We start from the raw sequence: 26,382 nt of genomic DNA on the forward strand, positions 1-26,382 counted from the left end.
GGGGGGGGGCATCGTGTGGGTGTTTCAAGGGCGCCAGCGCGGCTGCCTTCCTTCCTGGGTCTGTTGTCGCACAGGCCGGGAGCTCACGCGCACGCCGCCGGGTCTATGACATTATTACTTTATTCATATTTTGAAGATGAGTTCACTACTGACGTTTTAAATTCTTAGAAATACTCTGTATATCACACTTTAGGATACCAAGAAAATGTATTTGATTGGCTTGAGAAAATATTGAAGTCACTGTGTAAAAAAATGGTCCAGAACTAATTAAATCTATAGGTGATTCTGTGAAATCATTGCTTTTGATCAATGTGTTTGGTATTTAGTAAATCTCCACTAATGCACTAGCCACCTATTGCTGTATGCTTAAAAATATAGTACAACTAGTGTCTTTAAATGACTGTTTATTTTACTAATGGTTGTTGGTGTAGGAACTCAGGATGAGCCTGCTAATTTGGTCTTACATCTATAATACGGTGTCATTCAGGGAAGCTGGGGCTGAATGATCCACTACGGAGGTAAATTTTTAACTCCATATCTAACACTGCGGTGTTCCTACCTTGTCTTTACACCCGATGCCTCTTTCTCCATCCATGTGTCTCAAACACCTCACAGCATGTCTTTTTCTCCAGTTTTCACTCAACTCATTACAGTAGGCCTCCAAGAGACAGGAAAAAGAACCAACCAGGTCAATGTAGGGCTTCTTTAGAAATGGTATAGTATCACTTCTACCGTAATCTCTGAGTGAAAGTAATTATAGGCCCTGCCCATATTCCACATCACAGGGACCAAACAAGGCCCCGTGATGGAAGAGCTTGTGTTACAAGAGTTGCTGTCAAGGTTATCTTTGTTAAAATATCACGAAGAGTTTAATTGGAAAAGACAGCACAATTATTTTGTACTGTTTCTTTTAAATCACGTGGTTTTTGAATGGATAGTTTTAAAAACGGGTTACTTTCTTTTAAAATTTAAAATGTTTTATAAAACGATATTTTTAATACTTATGTACATATTTCGTAAAATATTCATGACAATTCTCCTATTTGACAATCACAGGACCAGCCTGTTGTAATAAAAAAATAAAATTTCAGTCTCTGCCTGAAGATGTTCACAGTCCAGTGGGAAAAGTCGCCCATTGAGATTACAGCACAGTACTATTTATAAAGATAAATTCAATATAATACTTACCTGATAGCTAGTAAAAGAAAAATAACAACCAAGTCAAGTCTGAGAAATAGATACTTCCGCTCCAAAAAATATCTAATTTTCCTCCACACTTATTTTTTCTGTCTAAATTACTCTTAACAATTAAATTTAATTATGTTTTATTATTTTTTGTATTTTAGTTTTATACAACAAATGCACATAACTTGAAATCAAATAGTAAGCACCTAGATTAGTTTAAAATAATTGTGGACATGTTATTTATAATAAAATCTTTTAAAGTTTCAGAGCTGTTATTTAGTACTCAGACATACAGTCACTTGTTTACTCAAAGCTTGCTGAAAAATCTGATATTTAAAAAATCTTTTTCTCATTTTTTAAACTTCAACAAACTTCAGTAAAGGTCACAGCAATGACAATCCACACAGGAAATTTCTACCAAATCACAAAAAATGAACGAAAGAAAAGGTTTCAAGGCTATCTAGCATTAAGCATACCCTCAAGAGGAAAGCAAACCCTGTTTTTATATTTCAGAGTAAACAGAGACAGAGAGAAATAAAGAATGTTTTCAAGTAATTACACATATAACTTGCATTCCAAAGACAATTTAACAACTTCTTTAGGAGAAAAACCACATACAGGTATCCAGACAAATCCCACTTGTTATCTTGAGGGGAGCAAGCAACCTGGCCATTGTTAGAATGAACAAGTTGACTGAGTCATGAGTAAGTGCACAACCAATGTGAGAGCCATTCAGCATTTTCAGATATAAGTACTGTATCAAACAAGATAATGGATTTTATTGCATATACATTAATATTATTGTAATTTTATTCCCTTCTCTTTTAGAAACTGAAAAAAAACATAAATGTGTATTCTAGGTATTCTAGACTGTAAACTTAGTAAAAGCTGTTGTGTGGGAAGGAGTGGAGGACCCATACATACGCATGCAGCGAATGAATTCTCTCGATGTGTTTTGTTTTATTTTGTAGAATATGTTTTATGTGATTATACGCAAAAATTATGTTATAAAACATCATATTTGCACTTCTATTCAGTAGAACTATTTACATAGCTTATTTTAAATATGTCCCACATTTACTACAGATGAATATTTCATGTTCCCCTGAGATATGGCCCAACAGGAAGCTGAGCTGACCCCACCAAATCATGCTTAAGATTTAGAATTAAGTTTTTTTCTCTCTCTGGTCCTAGAAGACTAAAAATACTTGAATGAAAACATCATCATGAATTATTTTACTATTTAAAGCATCATAGTTTTATACCTATAACTTGTCTGTTAAAGATCTTATTCAACATCATTCATCTTGGAATTAATTTCACTTACAATGCCATCATAGTCTTAATTTCAAGTCAGAAACAAAGGAGCCTTCATAAATCATTAGTGCATAAGCACACACAAGCATATCCTATTTTTGTTACAGGGAAAATACAATACTGTTCCTCTTGAAAATAATAGGTATTCTTAATTGAAATCACATCACTAAGAGGGGTAAGGCTGTGTACCAAAATCTCTCCATTGCCACTCCAGTCCATGCACTGCTGGCATTCAGAATTTTCCCAGTCAGCTCCCTGAAGCAATACTGACTTTACAGCTACCTTATTTTATATTTCTCAATGTACAAATTTTCTAAAATCATATACTTCCCCCCCATTGCCATAATTCCTCTGGTTTCAGCAGTAGGGTTCTTTCCAGATCAGCACACAAAAAGGAGACCAGTGTAGGGTAAATCTCTGGAGGCAGCTCTTTTCCTGTTTTTATGGTTCTTTCAGAAGCTGAAGCTGAATATGAAATATATCCTTTCTATGATCTTTGCATCAGTATTCTTTTATCCTTCTGAAATCAGATAATTGATTACCCTATGCCAGTCACTGTTGTACTGTGTTCTGAAACTCAGTGCTCATGTTGGATATTATAAATCTAATTTTGAATCCCAAAATGAGATGAAGTAAAAAGTGATGTAGAATTAGTGTAATTTAAAATAGTTTTAGCCTAGGGAGGTAGTTCTGTAGCAGAGCATCTGCATAACATGAGCAAGGCTCCAGGTCCTACTCCCAACACTACAAATAAATACATAAATAAATGTAATTAAATAAATAATAACTTTTATTTTTCTTGCTCTGTGTGTTAAATGTGATTATATTCTGAGAAACAATATTGGGCAACTTTTTTTCCAAGGATAGAATATCAGTGAGACTGTAAGTGTATATTTCTAATTATGCATTGTCCATCTATCTACCTGTAAGGCCTCCTAGCACACACACACATGCATACACACACACAGACACACACACACACACACACACATCCATGTAAGCAGCCAAGAAAATCTGGTTCACAAAGAGTAAGGCGCTATGGAAAAGATACTGATTTGATTTCCAAGGGATTCCAGTTCAAATCCTGGCTGCTACATGTGCATTGCATGATTTGGGCAATGTTCCTGAATTTCTCTTAGGTTCAATTTTATTCATCTGTAAAATAAGTGCAATAATTCTACTTCTGGTGTGTTATTCTAAGAAGGTTAATATAGTGTATTAGACCTTTGCTACCATAAAAATATTCTGTCGTTCTCTATATCCTCTTCCAAGCATCTTTTATGGATGGATAGGCCCTTATACAAACTTACAAATTCTTTATGTGACCACAGCTGTAAGCATTTTTGCCTTCTTTTACAGTAATGATGCACATTTCAAGTGTAAAAAGAGAAGCCTAAATGTTAAAGAAGTTATATATTTTGTGATTTTTGATCAACATAAAAATATTTTCCTTTCTCACTCACTTCTGCCTTCACGGAAATAAATGCATGCTGTACATTTCATTGAATTTAAAGTGCAGTCCAAAAAAAACACTGAAGAATGAAGCAATGCAACTTAGAAATTTCTAACTTCAACACTGGCTTGCCCCTATTTTTGATTGCTATTGTTACAAGTAAATATAAGTGAGAATCTCACAAAAGTAATGAAAGGCTAGGACCTGAATCTTCAGTAGATCATCTGATATTTCACTGATTCTGAGTAAAAAATTAAGAAAACATTTGATTAGTGAACTAATTGCTGAAGTTCATATTTTAATCACCAAAAAAAGAAAGTTGTGTGTTCAAGAGTCAATTTTGGAGAAATGTCTGTCTCCATTGGTCCCTATGATGGTGTTTGACCCAGTCTCATACTTTTGTTGTTGACCTTCACAAGGGCAATTACTTTTACTGAAAAGTTGATTAAACAATGATAGGAAAATGGAAGTCATAATTATATATTTCTTTTCAGGAGTATCAGCTGCCCTGGGGTATGAACATTAAACCAACATCAGTCCCTTTGAGGGCTACTTTGAGGGGGTTGAGGCAGGCCAAAAGCACTCTGCTCAGCTCAAGTCTGTCCTTCTCTAGCACTTCCTTATACATGGAATTATTCTAAATCTCTTGGCATGTTTCACTTCTTAGTATAGGCCTAAAATATATTCTTATCCATGTCTATTGAAACCCCTGACAGAATAAAAGTCAATGAAACACCTAAATATATTACTTAAGGTGTTTTCAACAATTCAGGAAAGTTCTTTCCTTATTATGAAATCAAATTTCTCACATTATGAGAGATGGCACTAGCCATTGCTGAGTGTGGAGGTGTCTTCTCTCTTGACATTCTTATCTGGAAAGTTTTTAGTGAGCTGTCTGCCTATTCCTAAATACCAGGAAATGTACTGTGCTAATATGGGAGAGATGGGATGACTTGAAAACTAGGAAATACGGCATGGTCTAAATCCACTGTAGGTTATTACAGAATGAAAAGTTTCTTCATTTCACAATAGTTCAAGGAGTTTAAAAAGAGTTAGTGACTGCTTTCCAAGTAAAATAGTAGCAAAAATATATTCAGCAAGATGTTGGTCTAATGCTACTTCCAAATATAATGTCAATCAAAATGGTTTCTGGCCAAGAATTCACATCCTGGATTACAGATTAATGGGAGCCATAATGATGTCAATCAACCGGGACCCAGTTCTGCTCAGAATGTTACCATAAGGCACTGAATCAAACCCTAGAGCAAGCACAGTGGAAGCAATGGTAAATGCCAACATCCTCACCACATGCTATGAGGCTGTGAGCAATCGCTACAAATACCTCAGCTGGCTCATACTCATCCTCCGATCACATGTAGTACTGACTTGAAATGAGAAGGCAGAGAAGGATCTCCAAGGAGTTGCAGCATTTTCTGTTGACCTCTGACATCACACAGATGTATTTCTAATGGAAAACAAAAAGCACACACTTTAGAACCAGTGGACTTGCAAATGATTTTTAAATTCATGCTTGATGCTGAAGGCTCGGGAAGATTCCTCTAAAAATCCTGGTTCCAGATGACCACAAGCGGGCAGTTCTCTGTGGTCAGTTTGTTATAGTTTTCTTGAGTTTTGGGCTGGTAAGCACTGCATCTGCCAGAATTTCACCACAAGGGAAAAACACCCAGCTGAGGGCACTGAAAAGAAAGCCTCTCTGCAAATAAGAAGGCTCAATGGTCCAAGGAAAGCAATTTTCTGTTACTTACAAATGAATTCCCACATTCTAGAAGCAGAACTATTACATTGCATGGTGATTAACATTCTTAATATCTACCAATATTTGGTACAGTGTTCTGGAAATGCAGGCATCTGATGCATGAATAGAGATTATTCATACCAATTTAACCCAATAACCATGCATTGGCAAATGCTAGTGCAATCTAAGAAAACCAACCCAGAGTAAAATTTACTAAAAATTCAGTAATAGGGGGAAAGAGGAATACTATTCTGGATAATTTGAGAAAACCAACTCATCCTCTCAGGAAAAGTAATTAGGAAACTATAGATCATGATTTAGATACAGCTAGTGCTTCTAAAGTGATAACACAGTGTGAAAACTCAATGCAATCACAAGTGGAGGGCCCTTTAAAGAGTTCATTGCCAGCACCACTATTTTCAGCCAAAGCCCCTACATCATTCCAAATGTCCAATCTTCCCCTACCATTAGAGGAATATTAATTCTCCTACTTTCTATATCTTCTGACTAGTCCCCAATGTGGCCTCAACCAAACCATCAATTTTAATGAAATATTTTTACAAAGAAACAAACATCTGAAAATAAGCCAAGAGTGACAAGGAGGGTGACGTGACTAAGGAGCAAATTAGATATATATACTTCCCACCATGTAACAAAGAAAAATGGGGCATGAAATAGTCAAGAGTTGCCGACAGTATATAACCCCAAAACACCTACTACCCGGGGAAAAAAGGAAGCAATGAACTGTACATTCTCTGCCATGTATGTTTTGTTAATCTGCATAGAAAAATACCTTGGAATGTGTCACCAATGACTGACAGACAATAAATATGTTGTTCCTGTACAGGTTTTAAAAATTAAAAGGTAAATTAAGAAATAATTTAAAGGTATTAGTGTACACAGTTATTTCTCTTCAATTTGTGTAAATAATCAGTAACCAAAATGGAAAAAAGAAAGAAGCTCTTTTTTGATAATACACCCAGTTATGCAGTGTCTGTCATCTCTGCATAATCAGATGAATTTTTGTTTGCAAATTATAAATTATTCAGAAAGCTTCTTATTACAGTTATATGGTTGTTTACTGAGGAAAGGAGGGAGAACTTACTTCATTTTCCTGATGTACTCGCTAAAAGTAGAGACCAAAATAAAGCATTTGGCACATTCAGAGGGAGTGTCTGTTCTAAGCTAAATACAAAAGGAATACAAATGCAATAATTGGGCTGCATTTATGAAGCTGCAGTCTAATTGCACATGAGGATTCTGTGGCTGTTTCTTCCTGTGAAACTGTCTTTGTATAACAGACTCTAAGAAAGTGTGCCCATAGACTGTGCACTTGGAGGCAGGGTCGTTGTCCTCACTGAAGGTCACAATGCAGATCTGACAAGAATGAGTGCAGTGTCCAAAAGCAAACTGCCACTTTGAGAAGCAATCAAGCAGTTTCCACAGGGCTGATTGCCTCTAACTCTACCTCGAGGCATTTAGCAAAGTGCCAGCCAGGTCTTGATTAATCAGCAGAGGCACTAATGAACCAGCCTTGCCTGAGGTTTCCTGCGCTCTCTGATTCCTAACTGCCTCTTTAGTGAATGACTGGAGGCCTCGAGTGAGCCTCATGCAGACAGCCCCATTTCTGCGTGGGCACAGACGTCTGATGACAGAGGAGAAAGTGTTGGTAAGTGGTGCATTAGTGTTGTTTGTTGTTGATCAAAATATACCTCATATAAATATTTAACTAGGAGTGTGAAATTCAGGAGGATTGCATTAGGATTCGAGTTGCAAAATTGGCTTGGTAGATGGCTGAGTCCCATTGTAGAGAAACTATAAGGATCAGAAACATTCTTTGTGCAGATCTGAGCACATTCTGGGCACAGAGCAGGCTCCCAGGACACAATAGTGAACACTGCTTCGGTGGATGATAAATACACATAATGAACCTGGTAAGGAGGGGGAAAAAAAGGAAAACCTGATATTTGGCTCTCGGATACACAACCTAAGATGAGTGTTGAAGTACAAGTTATTCATTTGGAGTCATAATTCCAGGAATTCTGACTTAAACCTGACTGCCACCTTGCTAAATGCCTTGAGGTGGAGAAAGGGAGAGTGAGAAAGGGAGACCAGGGACAGGGAGAGCTCCTCTCCGAAGTTTGTAGCATCAATTAAATTGCACTGTGGCAATCAAAGTTGAATCCCACTGAGGGACTCAGAGGACAATGTGGGCATTCACCTAAGAGTTATCTCTAGCAAAATGCATCAGACTGTTAATCCTTCAGCTCCTGTTAGTCACTAGTTGAGAGATGCTGGGTGAAGGTAGCAGATCCATTTTGTAGCATACTGATCTGCCACAAGAGTAGGAAGGGCAAGTTGTACCCACACCAAAGCCTACACCAAATGTCATAGACACTGGCAGTTGGATGGTCCATGGGGATATGCCAGGAGCTCACAGCTCAAAATCAAGCTATGTTTGGGCTTAAAAGACAGTTACCTCAAATGTTTTGCATTATCTCAATTGAAATACATGGTTGTCTGTATGGCCCAAGTACACGCTGAGTGGTAGCTAAGGCTGAAACATGGTTGTCTGTATGGCCCAAGTACACGCTGAGTGGTAGCTAAGGCTGAAGACCAAAAGCTCACTTAGTGATAAGAACAAGTTCCTGGAAATTGTTAAAACATCTTCATAAAGTAGATTTACACTCTGGATACGTCTTTCAAATATTTATGGTATTGGCTACCATAAGTTTTCTTTAGGCAGAGCCCTGGTCAACTCTATACAAGCAAATAGGTCTATACAGTTGGACCAGGAGCTCTTGGTCTCTGCTTTGACCTACAGAATTCAATGTCACACACAAACACCCATGCTACAGAGTCCTGACCGATGTTTTGTCCAACATGTGCAAATCCCAGGACAACCTCTGTGATAATGAACACTTCAGATATCATTAGAAGTCATCCCCAGAAATTTGCTGCCAACATCCTAGTGTTTACCAATTGTGTCCTTTTTATTCAAATACATTATATTTACTTAATGCTATAAATGTTTCTTAGGAAACTATATCTTGATGATTATAAACTAGTCATCCATTTTAATTTTCCACTGCATGAAATTTTATGGTGTTGATAATATGCATTTATGGCATGCAAGCTGTATCCTGAACCCAAGTGCACAATGAATATCCAGCCGATGTCAGCCATCAGGACTGAAAGAAATTACAGTCAGCAGTGCCTCTTACTTCACATTAATTATTGCCTTTGAAGTTAGAATTGGACTCTGGTGCTTTTCACTTCCTGCTCTTAATTGTTGCTTAGAGATGCTGAGGACAATTAAACAGCACTTGCTTTTCAATCTAGATAGGGCTAGATTTGGTGGCAGTTAAAATGCTAGGATCCCTTAAACAAATGGCTTCCTGTTTGGTTCCCATCAGGATACAAGTACAAGTTTGAATCTATAAAGATCTTGGTGATTGGTACCCTAGCTGCCTAATTGACTATCTCTCTCAATATGCCCCCAGAAAATAATTAAAACAAACAAAACATGTAACATTTTTACCTCCAAGTCACCTGCTTCCAAAACCTCCGTAAGTCTTGCTTGAACTGCTGGAAAAAGAAACAGTGAGAAATCAAGGGACTTTGACTTCCAGAGTCAAGCACATCAAAATTTCCTACCTCAATGGCTAGGATGAGAAATAAGGCCATCATCTAAATAATTCAGGTACTCCCTACCTTAGCCTAAAGGGTCTCTATAGATAAATTGCAAAATGTGTTCATTTTTATATTTTCCTTGCAATAGTTTAGATAAAAGATGGATTTCATCAAAAATTTTCAACCTTAGAGATTCTTTGTTTCAAATCTTAAAGATTTTATGAGTGTACTTGTAGCTATATATTCTGTAAATCCCTTTTCATTGATGCTATGTATTCCCTTGTACTTTATTCACACACAGTTCTCCTACAAAATTTTCTCTCCTCAAATGTTGCTATGGATTCCCAGGGATGGGCTGCACAAAGATGGAGTCCAGAGAAGTAGGTTATCTCAGGGCACATACATAAAATACGGTTACAGAGAATGAACATGCTTTCCTATGTGTAGACATTCTAGGTCTAGATACTTTCCAACATGTGACTGTAGCACCATGATGGAAAGTGTGCTATTCTTTACCAAGAAGCCTTTTGGGCTAGTAGTGAGCTACTTAATACTGATTATGTTGTAACTCTGGGTTTATTAAAATGTTCACCAATTGATACAGCTGGATTCTATTGCTAGCTGAAATATTCTTAAGTAGATCGAACAGTGCCTCTTAAATACTTCGTGTGAACCCAGAAATTCAAAATATGAAAATATATTATTTGTGGAGGTGGTTAATTAAAGACTGAAGTGAGGTAGACTGAGTTCATTGAGACCTTATTCCAATGTCTGACATCCTTATAATTAGAGGACAGGATACAAGGAGGGAATAAGTCCCTGTGAAGGTGCAGGCAGAGCCTGGCATGAAGAACCTATAAGCCAAAGAATGCCAAGGCTTTCTGGGATCACCAGACACTAAGAGAAGAAAGGAAACATTCTGTCCTGGAACCTTCAGAGGTAGTCAGGACTGGAGATCATCTTGATTTTCTTACTTACTGGAATGCTTCCAGAAACAATTCTGTAGTTCCAGGACATCGCTTTTATGGTGCTTTGCTCTTGCAACTACAAAGCTGGGATCAGCACATTATTGTGTACAACCATTAGACCTACTACCAGAAGGGTGAAAGTAACCAACAAAGCACATTCACTAGAAAAACCAGCATCAAAAATGAGGCTCCAATGAAGCTAAAATCCTTGAGTTGTTAGTAGCTTGAAGACAGTTGTCCCAATGGTAGGTTACATGTTTTTCTGCTTTCCTAACATGGGAAAGTGAACCCTATGTCCAGAGTTTGTGCTATACCTCCAGAGAAGCCTTCTCTGGTTCCAAGCCCCAGGGAGAAGCCGGGTAGTACAGATGGAGAGTGATGCTTATCACATCTACCAGACAGATACTCAAGGCAAGTATGGCAATACTCAGGGTACTCTAGTCTTCTCACTCACCCCAAAGAAGTATGTGCACGTCATCAGTGCTGCACAGAACAGCTGAGTGGGATGGGCTGATAACTTTTTATTAGATAAGTTTTCTTGTGCTGCATAATTCTATGAGAATTGAATTGAATGGAAACATTCGATCTCTGAGAGCTCCATGTTGTAGAGTCAACATAGTATGCTTTTTAATGTTGACACAGAAGTTTGTCTTTTGCAGTATTTTCTCTTTCAAAATGTTGCTGTGGACCCCCAGAAAGGTGGTGCAACAAGAATAAAGTCCCTCTCTGTGGATCGTTTCTGAGCCTCTCAACTCTTCCCACACTGCTCTCTGTCTCCAGGTTTCTGGTCATGTCATGACACTGCCAAGATCTGTCTTCAGGTCTTTCTCTCGAATCTCTAAAGAGACATTTGTGTTTCTTCCTCATCCTTAGGAGATTCAATAATAATGTAAAAAGAACTTTCCACAAACTGTACTGTCATTTATTATTTTTACCAGTGGCATTTTGAAAAAGTAAGGAAAGAATACAGATATTTCTAAAAGCTCAAAACAGACAAATGTTAATTTTTAAAATTATTGTTTAATGGAAGACAAATAACCATATTTACTATGGATTATTAATATAAAAGCATAATCTGGTGAATTTGTTTTCATTTTTTTGCTTTAAAGTGTTCCCTATCTCCATCTCCAATATGTTCTATCAAAGGACCTTTCTAGTCACAACTTCAGTACCTCTCTTGGTCCTCATCAGAAGAAATTAGCAGGGCTTTCACATTTTTGGAAGGAAGCATCAGCTAGGGCTCATAGAAAAAGTAATGGCTTAGAAACCTTGATGAATGCCAGTTCTCCCAGGGCACATCAACTCTAAGTGTGCCTGTTTGTGCATAGAGGACATGCCAGATTTGAATAAACATCCTGAGACATTTTGAAAGAGTTCCAAGATCTTCTGGATGTCTGCATTTATTGTGTGCTGTATTTGTGCTCTTCCCACAACAAAGTTAAACATTTCTCTATGTGGAATGGAATGTCCATGTTGCAAATGCCCCAGTTGTAGTCCTTCAAAAATGACTTATCCATTTTGTAGTGTGTGTAATACATGACACTTCCCTGGAGTGGATGCAGAGATTATTCCCCCCTTCAAGGACCTTTTATAGAATCAAAGAAGAAAGGCACATACATAATAAATTACATCAAAATGGCAAAATGGATTACAAATTAATGCTAGCCTGGAACCAACCCAATATTCCTGACTGTGCATTACTAGGATACAGGTCTGCTAGGAATTGAGTTACATGTGGGGCTAAAAAGCAGTCAGAAAAACAATTGGAATTTAAAGAAAATGGTTGAAACATTACTTAACTGGTCTAAGATCAAGTCATTTTGAGCACAGTTCAAGTAAAGTAATTCAGGTTATCAACCCATTTTCTGTGAATTTGTGTCTAATCTATGCTCAGCGAGACTGTTACAAAAAGATAATGAAAGCTTAATGCCTAAGATTCAGTGGCACATCCAAAATAGCAGTAGTCAGAGGTTAGAAGTTTAAGCATGGTTGCCTTCAGAAAGCGTATGGTGCCAAGGTGGACAAGTTCTATTAATAAAAAAAAAAGGAAGACATTTGCCATAGTAGCAATCCTGTCAGGAAATAGTACATGTAACAGCATTGATGGAGGGGTGGCATAATGCCTTGGTTAATTCTTATGTCCTTTGTGCTATCTTCAGAATCCTCAAGAGCAGCTCTCTTGAGGGTGAAGATGACAGAGAAAGTGGTGGACACTACATGAATGTTGTTCTGAGGTTGTTTTAAGAAGCAGACATCATACAGCCTTAGAATATTCAACAAATAGAGGGGATGAATTTTCAAAGGGCTAGAGATGCTAAAATTGCAAAAGTAATAGAATGATGTAGCCAGATTTATGGATTTCTTTTTAGAAGATAAAAACAGACTTTTCTTCCAATGAAATAGTGGTCCAGGAACCAAGAGTCTGAAAAGAAGAATGAAATGAGTATAAAGGTAGAGTGGGAAAAGACTTGTGACTATGATGATAAGTGATTCTTTTCAGCCATAATAAATGGGAAAGATTTCATTAAAAAATAATTTGAGATAAAATTTGAAGGCCATAATCATGAAGAGAAAAAAGAGAGAGAGAAAGAGTCTACTCCCAGTAACAATATGGACAAATCCTTGGGACTTAACACTGTGCAAGTGGGTAGGGATCCAAGAAAGCCTGGCATTGATAGGGAGAAGTGGTAGTTGAGTTGGCAAAAAATGATGGGCTGAATTATGAAAGGTCTAAAATTTTATGCCAAAATGTTTGCATCTTAGTTTACAGGTCTTAGAAATTCATTGCATGCATATAATTTTTAAGTTGGTAAATGATGACATCTGACTTGAGTTTTAGAAGAAAGAATAAAGGAAAACTGGGATCATCCTCTGACACTGTCACATTGTAGCCACTAGAACCTGTGAAAATGTTATTTTGCATGGCCAGAAATAAATAGAAAATAAATTGATTTTGTTAACGTTAATAAATTAAGGCTCTCGAGATGAGCAAATTTCCTTGGATTATATGGGTGAACCAATGATCACAAAGGTCTTTATAAGGAAAAGAGAGAGAGTGAGTCTGAGAAGAAAGTGCTGATGTGGAAGCAGAGGGTGAAGTAACGCCATTGTTGGAAGAGATCACAAGCCAAGGAAACTGGGAAAGGTAAAGGACAGTTTGACCCTGAAAGACTCCAAAAGTCTACATTAATTTTAGCTATTGTGAAATACGCATTTGACACTAGTTGTTTGTTTGTTTTATTTTTCACTGAGTTTATTGGTACATTTTAGGCATACAGTAGAGTTACATTCATCACTGGGATCTTGTACCTTTACATGATATACCTTGGTTCTTATTCTTTCCCCATGCCCCTGCCCTCCCTTCACCCTCTCCACCCTTTCCTATTTACAAAGACTTTGTTTCCATTTTTTCTTTTGCTCATGTTTCCTTTTCCCTTCCTTTCTTTTTCTTCTCTTTCCCCTACCATTCCCCCTTCCCTTACTCCTTTAGCCCTTTTCTTCCTATTTCACGTTTTCAATTATATAATTTGAACCTTATTTACACTTTCAGTTTTTTACACCAGAGAAAATATTCAATTTTTACACATGTGTGTCCTATTTATTCCACTTAAGAGTATGGCCTCTATCTGCATTTATTTAGCTATAAATAACTATAGTTTCTCATTCTTTATAAATGAGTATTACTCCATTTTATAGAAAAACCACATATTCTTTACCCAGTCACCAGTTGATGGGCACTTGGGCTGCTTGCAAGTTTTAGCTATTACAAACTGTGCAGCTATAAACATGGGTGACAGATATCAATGTGAAATGGTTCTTTTAATTCTTTGCAAAGATACCCAGCAGGGGAAGAACTGGGTCAAATAGGACTTCTAATCCTATTTTGAAAGAGGTCTCCTCATTGATTTCCACAGTGGTTGCACCGGTATGCACTCCCACCACCAATGAAAAAGGGTTCCTTTCTCCCCACACCCCTGCCAGCATTTGTTATTGGTCAATTTCATGACAGCAGCCATTCTTTCTGGGGTGAGACAGAATCTCAGTGTTGTTTTCATCTGCATCTCTTGAATGACCAACAATGTTGAACATTTTTTCATATATTTGTTTGCTGCTTTTACTTCTTTGTCTGAGAAATGTCTGTTCATTTCAGATGCCCATTTTTGAATTGGGTCTTTATATTTGAGGTGGTCTGATTTTTGAGCTCTTTATTTATTCTAGATAGTAGACCTTTGTCTGAGGAACAGCAGGTAAAAAAATTTCCCATGTTTTACATTGTCTCTTAGGTCTGTTGGTGGTTCTCTTTGCAAAAGCTCTTTAAGAAGATGAGATCCCAGGTGTTGTTTCTTTGTGCTAGTTCCCATGCTATTGAGGATTTGTACATGAACTCTTTTCCTGTGCCAATGTCTTCAAGAGTTCTACCCAACTTGTGTTCCAGCAAGTTTAGTGTTTCTGTTTTAATATTTAGATCTTTGATCCATTTTGATTTTAGTGTAGTGCATGATGAAAGATAGCATCTACTTTTAATTTTTGTCAGGTTGAAATCCAGTATTTCCAACACAATATATTGAAGAGGCTATCTTTCCTCCACTGAGGATGATTGGCTCTTTTGTCAAAGATGAGGTATCTGAGTGTGTCTGTAGTTGTTTCTGTATGTTCCAATCTATTCCACTGATCCTGGGGTCTGTTTCTTTGCCAGTACCATGCAATTTTTATCACAGTGGCTTTTTAGAATAGCTTCAAGTTGTGGATTGTGATACCGCCTGACATGTCTCTCTTGCCTACAATTACTTTGGCTATTCTATGTCTCTTCTGGTTCTAAATGAATTTTTTATTATTTTCTCTAGTTCTGTGAAATAGAATGTTGGAATTTCAATCAGAATTGCATTGAATCTGTATAGCAGTTTTGGTAGTATGGTCATTTTCACTATGTTGAGTCTTCCTACGCAGGAGCAAGGGATCTCTTTCCATTTTCTTATATCCTCTTCAATATATTTTTTCAGAGTGCTGTGTCTTCAGGGTAGAGGCCTCTTGCTTCCTTCTTTAGATTGATTCATAGATAATTCATTTTTTGGATGCTATTGTGAAAGGAATTATTTCCCTAATTTCTCTCTCAGTGAGTCTGTTATTTGTGTACAAAAAAGCTATTGAATTTTGTGTGTTGACCTTGTATCCAGCTACTCTACTCAATCTGTCAATGAAGTCTAGAAGTCTTTTGGCAGAGTTTTTTTTTGGGGGGGTATTCTTTTTAAAGTATCATATCATCAGCAAATAATGACAGTTTAACTTCTTCCTTTCCTATCTTTATTCCTTTTATTTCTTTCTCTTGTCTAATTTATGTGGCTAGTGTTTCCAGAACTATATTGAACAGATGTGGTGAAAGTGGACATCATTGTCTTGTTCCTGATTTTAGTGTAAAGGTTTTCAGTTTTTGATCATTTAGTATGATGTTGGCCGTGGTTTTTCATAGATAGCCTTTATCAAATTGAGATAAATACCATGTATTCCACTTTTCAGCAGAGTTTTCATCATGAATCAGAGTTGAATTTTGTTGAATGGTTTTTCTGCATCTATTAAGATGATCATATGGTTTTTGTCTTTCACTCTGTTATTATATTATACTTATTGATTTACATATGTTGCAGCTTCCTTGCATCCCTGGAATAAATCCAACTTGGTCAGGATGCATGATTATCTTGATGACCCTCTGCAATCTGTTTGCCAGTGTCTTTTTTGAGGATTTTTTCACCTATGTTCATGAGGGAGATTGGCCTGTAGTTTTCTTTTTTAGTTGAGTCTTTCCCTGGTCTTGGAATAAAACTAACATTTGCTTCCAGAAATGAATTTGGAAGTATTGCTTCCCTTTCAATTTCATTGAAAACTTTAAGGAGTAGTGGCAATAGTTCCCCAAATGTTTTGTAGAAATCAGCAGTGAATCCATCAGGACCTAGGCTTTTATTTGTTGCTAAATATTTAATTACTTTTTCAATTTCACTGATTGTAATTGGGATATTTAGAGTTTTTTTATCCTCTTCTTTCAACTTTGGTGATTCATATGTATCTAGAAATCTGTCCATTTCTTCTTTGTTTTTCTTTTTTATTGGAGTACAGGTTCTCAAAGTAGGTATTGATGATCCTCTTTATTTCTGGTGGATCTGTTGTGACTTTGCCTTTTTCATTCCTAATTGCATAGATCTGAGCCTTTTCTTGCCTTTCTAGAAAGGTTGGCTAAGGGTTTACTGATTTTATTTATTCTTTCAAAAACCAACTCTTCATTTTGTTGATTTTTTTGTATCATCTCTTAGTCTCTATTTTATTGATTTCTGTTCTGATCTTTATAATTTCCTCCCTTATACTAGCTTTGGGTTTTTCTTGCTCTTCCTTTTCTAGGGGTCTAAGATTCACTATTAGATTGTTTATTGGAGGTCACTCTCTTTTCCTAGTGTGGGCATTCAGTGCAATGAGTTTTCCACATAGAAGTGATTTCATTGTGTCCCATACATTCCTGTTTATTGTATTGTCAATATTATTAATTTTTAAAAACTGTCTCATTTCTTTTTTTACTTCCTCTGTGATCCATTGATTGTTCAAGACAATGTTGTTCAATTTCCATGTGTTTCTGAAGTTCTTGTGGTTTCTTTTGCTATTGATCTCCATTTTAATTGCACTATGGTCTGATAATATACATGGGATAACTTAAATTCCTTTGCAGTTACTTAAACATGTTCTATGGTCTAGTACATGGCCTATTTTGGAGAATGACCTGTGTGCAGCCAAAAAGAATATATATTCTGATTTTGTGGTGTGGAACACTCTTTAGATGTCTTTTAAGTACATTTGTTCAAAAGCTTTGTTCAGTTTTGGTATTTCGTTATTGACTTTTTATCCAGATGATCAGCCTATTTGTGACAATGTAGTAGTTACTTCCTCCACAGCTGTATTAGTGCTTATTTGGTTTTTCATGTCCCTTAGTACTTGTTTTGGGGACACTAGTATTTGGGGCATATAAATTTATGATTGTCATCTCATCCTCTTGGATTGTTCCCTTTACAAAGATGTAATGACCTTCTTTGTCTCTCTTAATTAGTTTTGGTTTGAAATTTACTTTTTCTCATAAATTATATAGCTATTCCTGCTATTTTCTGGATTCCTGTTATGTGAAGAACTGTTTTCCATTCTTTTACATTTAGTCTATGAGTTTCTTTTTGAACTAAGTGCATTTCTTGTGTACAGCATATTTTTGGGTTTTGATTTTTTTTTTTTTTTTAGCTAAATCTCGGCCCCTGGATTTTGATTCTTAAGCCATCCTGCCAGTCTGTTTCATTTGATTGGTGAATTGAGCTCATTAACATTGATGTTTGTAACTGATATGCATTGACTTATCATGCTTATGTTATTGTCCTGTTGTTGGCTCTTTTCAATTTTTCCTCCCTCCCTTTAGTTTCTTGCCTTGCCTAGTTGATTTTCTCGGTTCGGCCTTGTGATGTTGTGACCTTCATTGTATTTTTCTAGGATGTTGTTTAGAATTGTTTGGAGTGCTGGTTTGACATTCATGAAGTTTCTCATATGTTCTTTATCATGGAAGTATTTTATTTCCCCATCAAATTTGAAAGACAGTTTTGCAGGATATATAAGTCTAGGTTGGAGATTGTTTTCTTTTAGGGCTTGAAATACCTCACTTTAGGCTCTCCTTGACTTTAGGATTTGTATTGAAAAGTCTGCTCTGATTTTGATGGGCTTTCCTTTGCATATAATTTGTTTCTTTTCTCTAAGTGCTTGTAGTATTTTGTTCTTTTGTTGGGTTTCACAGATCTTGATTATTATATATCTAGGTATAGATTTTTTTATCATGGTTAGTTTTAGTCCTACATGCCTCACTTATCTGTATGTTAAATTCTTCATTTCTTTGTTATGTTAGGCATTCATGGTTTACATTTCTTTCCTATGCTGGGCATTCATAGCTTCTAGCATGGTCCTGAACTCATGTATTTTTTTTGTTATCTGTTTCTATTCTAGAGTTTCTAATCATGTGTTTCATTGTGCTCACCATCTCTGCAGTTATCTGGGAAATTATTTCTGTTTTGACTTTTTCTAGAGCCTCATTGAACTATTTTGTTACTTCCTGTGCTATGAGTTCAGGGTGTCCTGGTGGTTGATTGTCAGACTTTTCCACCTCATTTTCCCTAGAACTTGCCCTTGGTGAGCTGGAAGTCTATATTTGTGCCTTTCTTAAGTGTTTTCTCATTTTTATTTTTATTGTGACTACTGTCCTTGGTTTAATTTCTGGGTTGATACTCTGAACTTCCAGATATAGCTGGTCTTTAGGTTTTCAGTGTCTATTAACTTAGAGACACTCTCATTTTCATAATACCAGGAAGGACAACTGATTAGATCAATCATCACACCTTAGCCCAAGTGATACATTCAGCAACACAATAACATCAAGTACAGTTTAGAAACTGACAATTTGTGGTATTTATTAATCTATCACCTTTAGCCATGTGAATTAAATCATAATTGAGGACCAGCCCAAAATATGTTTATAGTGGATACACTCTTCAATATAACAACTGTATCCTTCAGGGTGGGGACTTAGAAGGACACAGGAAGATCACACAAACTCTAGGAAACTGTTGAAGACAAGATGGAAAGACAGAGTGAAACAACAAAGACAATAACAGAACAACTTAAGAGCAATAGGGAACCCATATATGGAACTCACTTTCCCTTGAAACTAATGAAAATTGAGAGAAGTAAAAAAAGAGAAGAAATCTGAATTAGGGCACGATCAGGAGCAAACAGGGAGATAAAGAATCAAGTGGGAGAGCAAGAGTGTGAGTGGGAAAAAGAAGAAAGAAAAATAGGAAGAATTTGAAGAGTGGGAAAAAATAAAATTTATAAAAATAAAAATTAGGGGCTGGGGATTTAGCTCAGTTGTTCTGCCACCTGCCTAGCAAGTGCAAGGACCCAAGTTCAATCCCTGGTACAAAATAAATAAATAAATAAAAATTAAAAATAATAGGAAAAGAAAAAAATAACTAAAAAAAATAAAAAAGGGGGAACTCCTTCAGGGTATGTCTGTGTTGTCACAATAGACAACATGGGCACCTGTGTGCAGATCTAAGTCAATTAGTCTTAGCAAGCTGGCAGCAGATGCCTGAGATGCAGGCTGATTTCTGGCTGCAAGGCCCAAGTTGAGCTCCCTGATCAACTGTCGGGTTAAACTCTGCAAAATTCTACTGCAGGTCCCAGCTGCCCTTCCCCTGAAGACAGTCCAGGTTCTGATGGGAGGAGGTGATCCCTTCAACTTACCAAATATGGTGGTCTGATGTACTTTTATTGCGGAGATTCTCTTTACTTTTCCAGTGGGCTTCAATTTTCATCAAGGAGCCAGAGAGAGGACCTCTTTCTGTTGTTGACTTCTTCCTGATCTTCTGGAGCTCTGTACTTTGGCCTTTGTGACCTCCAGTGCCTGTACAGTGTGGATCTAAGTACAGCACAGCCAGGAGGCCAGAGGGTGGGGGGGCCGCAAGGCTCACTGTCCTCAATGGTCTGCTCCTCTTTGCATTGAACTTTTGACTTTCATAAAGATAAAGTAGTATGTGTGTGTCACAAAGATTGTGATGATTAGTTACAGCCACAAAAGGAAACTAATACAAGTATCACTCAAGTTTCATTCAAGCCTGTATGAGGTACTATACACAATTCCCCCTATTCAGTCTTCATAAAGGTGAACTGTGAAAAAAACATCATTTCCATTTCATAGAATAAGAACTTGAGGCTGAAAATTATTAAGTACTGGTAAATAGATTTTTTGTTTTGTTTTGTTTTGGGTACCGGGGATAAAACTCAGGTCCTTGTGTTTGCAAGGCAGGTTGCAGAACCACTGAGTTAAACCCCCAGCTATAGATATTAAATAGTACAGCCTATCCTGTTGCAACTTGTTTCCAGAGCCCATGTTTGTATGGTATACTACAATAACTTAACTGCATGAAAGAGGAGACAGATGAGTCACTGGAAAAGATAAAAGAAGCATGAATTCTACTCACCATCTATGGAGGAGTAGTTGAGATACATGACTTTCCTGAAAGATGGCATAAAGGTAGAAAAATCATTTCCACTAGGGATGAGGAGCCAGGGAAGTACAGTTTTAGAGGCAGCATAGAGAGCTGGTAGAAATTCTTGGGCAATTGCCTCAGTTTTAATTACTCTGTCTTTTACTATGTGACCTTTGCAAAGGCTACCCTATCAGTTTTATCATCAGCACAAAAAGGATGGATAATAGCTAGACAACAGAATTATCCTGTGGTCTATGTGAGCTGTTATGTCTAACCACCCCCCTAGTCAGTTCTTTGCATTTAGTAAGTACTATTAAAAAAATGGTAATTTATCATTGTCATTATTTGTTTACAAAACTTTGTGGTAGTCATTAATAAGTAAATGTATTAGACAATGTAATAGTATAGAGAAAAGAGCTTAAAGGATTGTTTCTCTGAGCAGAAACAGAAAGAACTTGATAAAATTTATGATGAATTGAAAGCGTATGCTGCTTGTTGCTCTTCTAGTGTCAATTTTGGTCCTAAGATGTTTTAAGAATCTAGTATTGAAATAGTCCACATTCAAATCAGATATTATTAATTAAAGAAAAATTGTTTAATATTTACAGATTATTCCATGAGATCAAATATTAAATTGAACAAAATGATGAAACATTTTGGAAAATATCTTGCTACTGTTTTTACTTTTTAAACTCTAAATGATTTTGACTATTATATTGTTTTATAATTTTTTATGATTGAAAAATTAAAATATTTACATTTAACAAAGTTAAAAAAATAAAATTTGTGACTAACCAAAAACATGCGGATTGCTTATACAAAATAATGTTACAAAATAATATGTATGGAATATTCCAATATTATTAAAACCAGTTTATGATTTTCTTGAGGTTCCACTTCTATATGTGTGTGTTAACATTTTTCTTGTGTATATTCTGCATCTGATTTAAAACAAAGCTTAAGCCATTAAAAATTATTTTTAAATAAGAATTTTAAGGCTCATTTAGTAGTCCACCATGAAAATGTTTTGTAATTTCAACAGATATTGCCATTAAAGGCATTTAGGTTGTTCCTTGTTCTTTCTCACAACCCTGTTTATTATCTTTATCTATTTTCTAATTTGCAGTCTTTTTATATCACTTCCACTATTATCATACTAGGTCCCCAATGTCATAAATTGCTAGACCCAGGTCAACTTAAACCAAGAACACTTGCAGTCAGCTACTTAAGGAATTACAATCTAATGAATAAGAAATCCCAGAACAGACCCTGAGGGTACTATTAAAAGATAAAGCTTAAATAACAACTTCAGTAGTTTAGGTTACTTAAGTATCGAAGTGGACTGCTTTCCATGAACAGAAAAATTCCTAAATTTGAGTCTTATCTGTACTTGCCATTTATAGGCCAAATCCAAGGACTCTGTGGCTTGCCAACCATTTTCACTGTGTGAACATATTAAACATTGCAAGACCTTGAATACAGCTACAAACATAATCCATTTAACATAATTTTGAAAATTTTTATTTAGAATTTCTTAAATGTAAGCAACATGTTTTGTACTAAGGAGATAAAAGAAAAAAAGAGGGAGAAATAGTTTTCAGTTTTAAGAGGCGTTTTAGCAGGCAAACAAAAATCACTGAATATTTTGTACATTTCATCTATTGCATGTGTTCTGAAAACACAACCGTTGTCCACTTAACATGGGCCCATAATGACTGTGTAGATAAAATCATGCAGATGTATAGCCACAAATTAAAGTGGTAACCAGATATGATCTGATGAGAAAAACCTTCATATTTATCTCTACAAGAAAGCAAACATAAAAGACAACATGAGAAGTAATCTGCAAAATACCTCTTAATACCTTACTCAAAATTTAAAGATAATACAAATTAAGAAAATCCTGATAAATCATTATTAGAGATGAAGAACATGCTAACAAAATGAAATATGAAACTGTGGATCAGAGTAAAAGAAAATTCATTGCTGAAAGAATTAGTGAAACCAGAACAATCTAGAGTTTAGTTAATAGTAAAATATTAATGTTGTTTTTTAAGATTTAATAAATGTATCAAAATAATGCAAGGTGATGACATCAGGAAAAGCTAAAACTGAATCTGCCTTTAGAATGTTACTGTGATTTGAAAATTATTCCAAAATAAATAATTTATTAAAGCACTAATGTGGAAGAAGTCTAGTTTCTGGTCAAAGCATGTAAGGAGCTTCAAAGTTATTATTCTGTCTGAAAAGGGAAAAAATCTGAACTGAAATATCAACAATTCTTAGAACTATTAGAAAAGTGATAGATGTTATGGTGCAAATTACAATTCCCAAATTTAAGCCGGGCTTGGTGGCTCACCCTTGTAATCCCAGCACTCGGGGGGCTGAGGCAGGAGTATCGCCATGATTTCGAGACCAGCCTGGACTACATAGTGAGTACCAGGTCAATCTCAACTACATAGTGAGACCCTGTCTCAAAACAAACAACAACAGAAAACAATTCCCAAATTTGAAAAGACAAAGATAATATAGGAAATCACATTTTGTTGGCGTAGAAGCATGCAAACAGCAATATCCATAGCAGCCACCATTGGGGTAAGAAGACTTGAAGTGTAACTGATGTGGAAGTTCAGTGTGGCAAGTTTCACAGTTAAAAATTCCAGGAAAGAGATCGTTTTCATCCAAATTCTCCAGAAAATCAGAATCAACAGGGCATATAAACAAGTGAATCTGTTACAAGAATTTTCACACAATTATGAAAGAGCTGACACGCCCCAAGATCTGCAAGCTCCAACCAGAAAGCTAGAGAACTGGGAGAGCCAATGGTGTAGTTGCAGTGTGAGTCTGAAGATCCAAGAACCAGAGCAACTGTAGAATTTAGTCTGAGAGCTGGCAAATATGAGATCCAAAGAGAGGAGAGGTTTCAGTTAAAGCCTCAAAGCAGTGCAGCTCAGGATGTCAGGCTGAAGAGATTCACTTTTTTTTTCTCATTGACTTTATTGGTACATTTTAGGTATACAGTACAGTTACATTCATCATTGGGATCTTGCACCTTTACATGACCGGTCTTGGTTATCATTTTGTCCCCTTGTCCCTGCCCTCCCTGCACCCCCTCCTCCCTTCCCTATTTACAAATACTTTATTTCCATTTTTTTATTTTCTCATGTTTTTATTATTTTCCCTTATTACTTTTCCCCTGCCCTTCCCACATCCCCTACACCTTTAGCCCTTTTCACTTTTGATGATTTTTTTTTTAGAAGCTCATTTGATTGGATAAAGGCCTCTTTTATTAAGGAAGACAATGTGCTTTATACCTTGTGATTCAATTTACAATTTCCTCAAAAAACACTATGACAGATATACCCCAAATAATATCTGACTGACTATCTTGTGAACTCACAGCCTAATCAAGTTGACACATAAAATTGTCATATATATCCCTATGCTCTTGTGAGTTTTAAACTCTTGGCCCAAGCTTTCGTAATAAATATTGCAGAAAAATCTCTTAAAATCCTCTGTAAGGGCAACATTAAAAAAAAACTTTTTTAAAATGCACTTCAATATTCTGCTCTTAACAAGGCCTGGCCATAAGAAAAACTTTTAATAGTTTAACCTATTGGTGTTTTATCAGAGCCTAACTGGGCTGGGGGAAAGGAAATAACCAATACTGCATCTCTAGTGGTCCCATCTCATCCAAACCAGGAAGCAGACTAAAAACTATAAGCAAGTTCACAGCCTAGAGGAACAGCTTCCGTACAAGTTAAGACTTAATCATAGGGTTGTGAAATGATTCCCTTCTCTCTACACCTATCACATCACTCAGGACCTATTTATTATAGTTTCTTTTATCCATGAAATCATATCCAACTTTTAAAAAAATACCACAAAGGATATTAAAAAATAAAACTAAATTAAAGAAAGGAAGAAAGCATCAGAAACATACTCAGATATGGTACACAAGTTTTAATTATCAAACCAGAATTTTTCAACAACTATGAATGATTTTCTGAAGTCTTTAATGGAAAAAGCAGACAATGTGCAATTATAGATGGGTAATGTAATGTGTAAAATCTGGTACTTTCAAAAGATCAATAACATCTACAAGCCTTTATCTGCCAAATAAGAAAAAGAGAGAGACATACACATTAGTAATATGAGAAGAGAAAAATAGGACATCACTACAGAAACCATATATCTTAAAATGATAATAAATACTGTGACTGACTCTATGCCAACAACTAAGATAATCTAGATAAAATAAACCAATTTCTTAAAAGACAGTATTCCAAAACCCACACAATAAAAACAAGACAATCTGAATAAAAATACCTTTATTAGGAATATTAAATCAATACTTAATAAGTTTCCTAACTTCACTAAGTACCAGGCTCAAATCAATTCACTGGTAAAATCAACCAACCATTTAAAGAAGAAATTATAACAAATCTCCACAATCTCTTTCAGAAAATAGAAACATAGAAAAAACTTTCTAACATATTTTTTTGAGGCAGCATTGCCCTAATTCCAAAACAAGGTAAACACATTTCAAGAAAACTACAGATCAATAAGACTTGGAAATGTTTATGAAAAACAAAAACAAAACCTCCAAAATGTGAGCAAATCAAATCCCACAATACATAAGATCTGTAACCTAGTTACATTTAACTCACATATGAAATCCTAGTTCAACATTTAAAAATCAATTATTGTAATGCATGTGTTGTGGTTTATATCTAGATGTTCTTGCAAGGCCTCATACACTCATAGGTGACTGGATCTTGAGTGTGAGATACTGGACTTGTCCACTGGTAGGTTTTATTGATGAGTGTGATGTTGGGAGGTGAATCCTGGTCAGAAGAGGTGGATCACTGGGTATGTGGCCTGCAGTGTATATCCTTTCTACTCTCGAGTCCTTCTGTGCTTCCTGCCTGCCCTGCTATGGTCTGTTTCCCCCCATCAATATTCCTCTGCCATGATACTTTGCCTCTGAGGTAACCCGCTGTGGACTGAAACCTTTACAAACTGAAGCCAAAATAAAGCTTCTTCTCCTCTAACTTATGAGTGCCTGGTATTTTGTCCCAGCAATAAGAAAGTAACTAAGTCAGGGGATGTAATAATCATCAATGGGTTAGTCCACTGATCAGTTCATAGATAAATGTAATTTTGGAAAGTAAAACCTAGTCCAAAGAAGTGGATCACTGCCTGTGGCAAGAAAGGGCCTATCTCCCTTCTCAGCTCCTCCTTGCTTAGCCTTTCACTTCTTATCACCATGCCATGAGCAGCTTCTTCTTTTTTATGACCCTCTGTTACGCTGTCCTCCCTTGGAACCAGATGACTGTGGAATAAAACGTCTACAAACTGTGAGCCAAAATAAACCTTTCCTTCTTTACATTGTGGGTGTCAGATAGTGAGTCTTAGCAAGCAGAAAGTATTGAAGATGTCAGTCACATTAACCAGCTAGAACAGACAAATCTTGATGACCATATTAATACACAGTGCACTCTTGACTTACTGACTCAATTCATTCACAAGGGCTGGTTGTAACTCTAGTTGGTCAATTGAAGACTCAGGCTCCTCTAGACAAAGTCCTTCAAAAGCTCCTTCAAAATCTCTCTCCTGTGCAAAGACAGATCTCAGTATCCTTAGACACTGGGCCAGGATTTCTCAATTACCCCCCTGCATAGGAAAGGATGTGGTAATGTTCCTTCCAGAACTCTTTTTTTTTTTTTTTTAATTGAGTTTATTGGTACATTTAGGGATACAGTACAGTTACATTCATTGTTGGGATCATGTACCTTTACATGGCAAGTCTTGATTCTCATTTTTTTCCCCTTACCTCTGCCCTCCCTTCACCCCCTCCTCCCCTCCCCATCTACAAACACTTTATTTTCATCTTTTCATTCTCTCACATTTTTTTCTTTTCCCTTTTTGTTCTTCCCCTACGTATCACACCTTCCCTACACCTTTAGCTCCTTTCCTCCCATTTCTAAATGTCAGTAATCTTATTAGAATCTT

This window comes from Fukomys damarensis, unplaced genomic scaffold (genome assembly GCF_012274545.1).
Source record: "Fukomys damarensis isolate Sample0158 unplaced genomic scaffold, DMR_v1.0_HiC HiC_scaffold_30, whole genome shotgun sequence".
NCBI classification, from domain to species: Eukaryota; Metazoa; Chordata; class Mammalia; order Rodentia; family Bathyergidae; genus Fukomys; species Fukomys damarensis.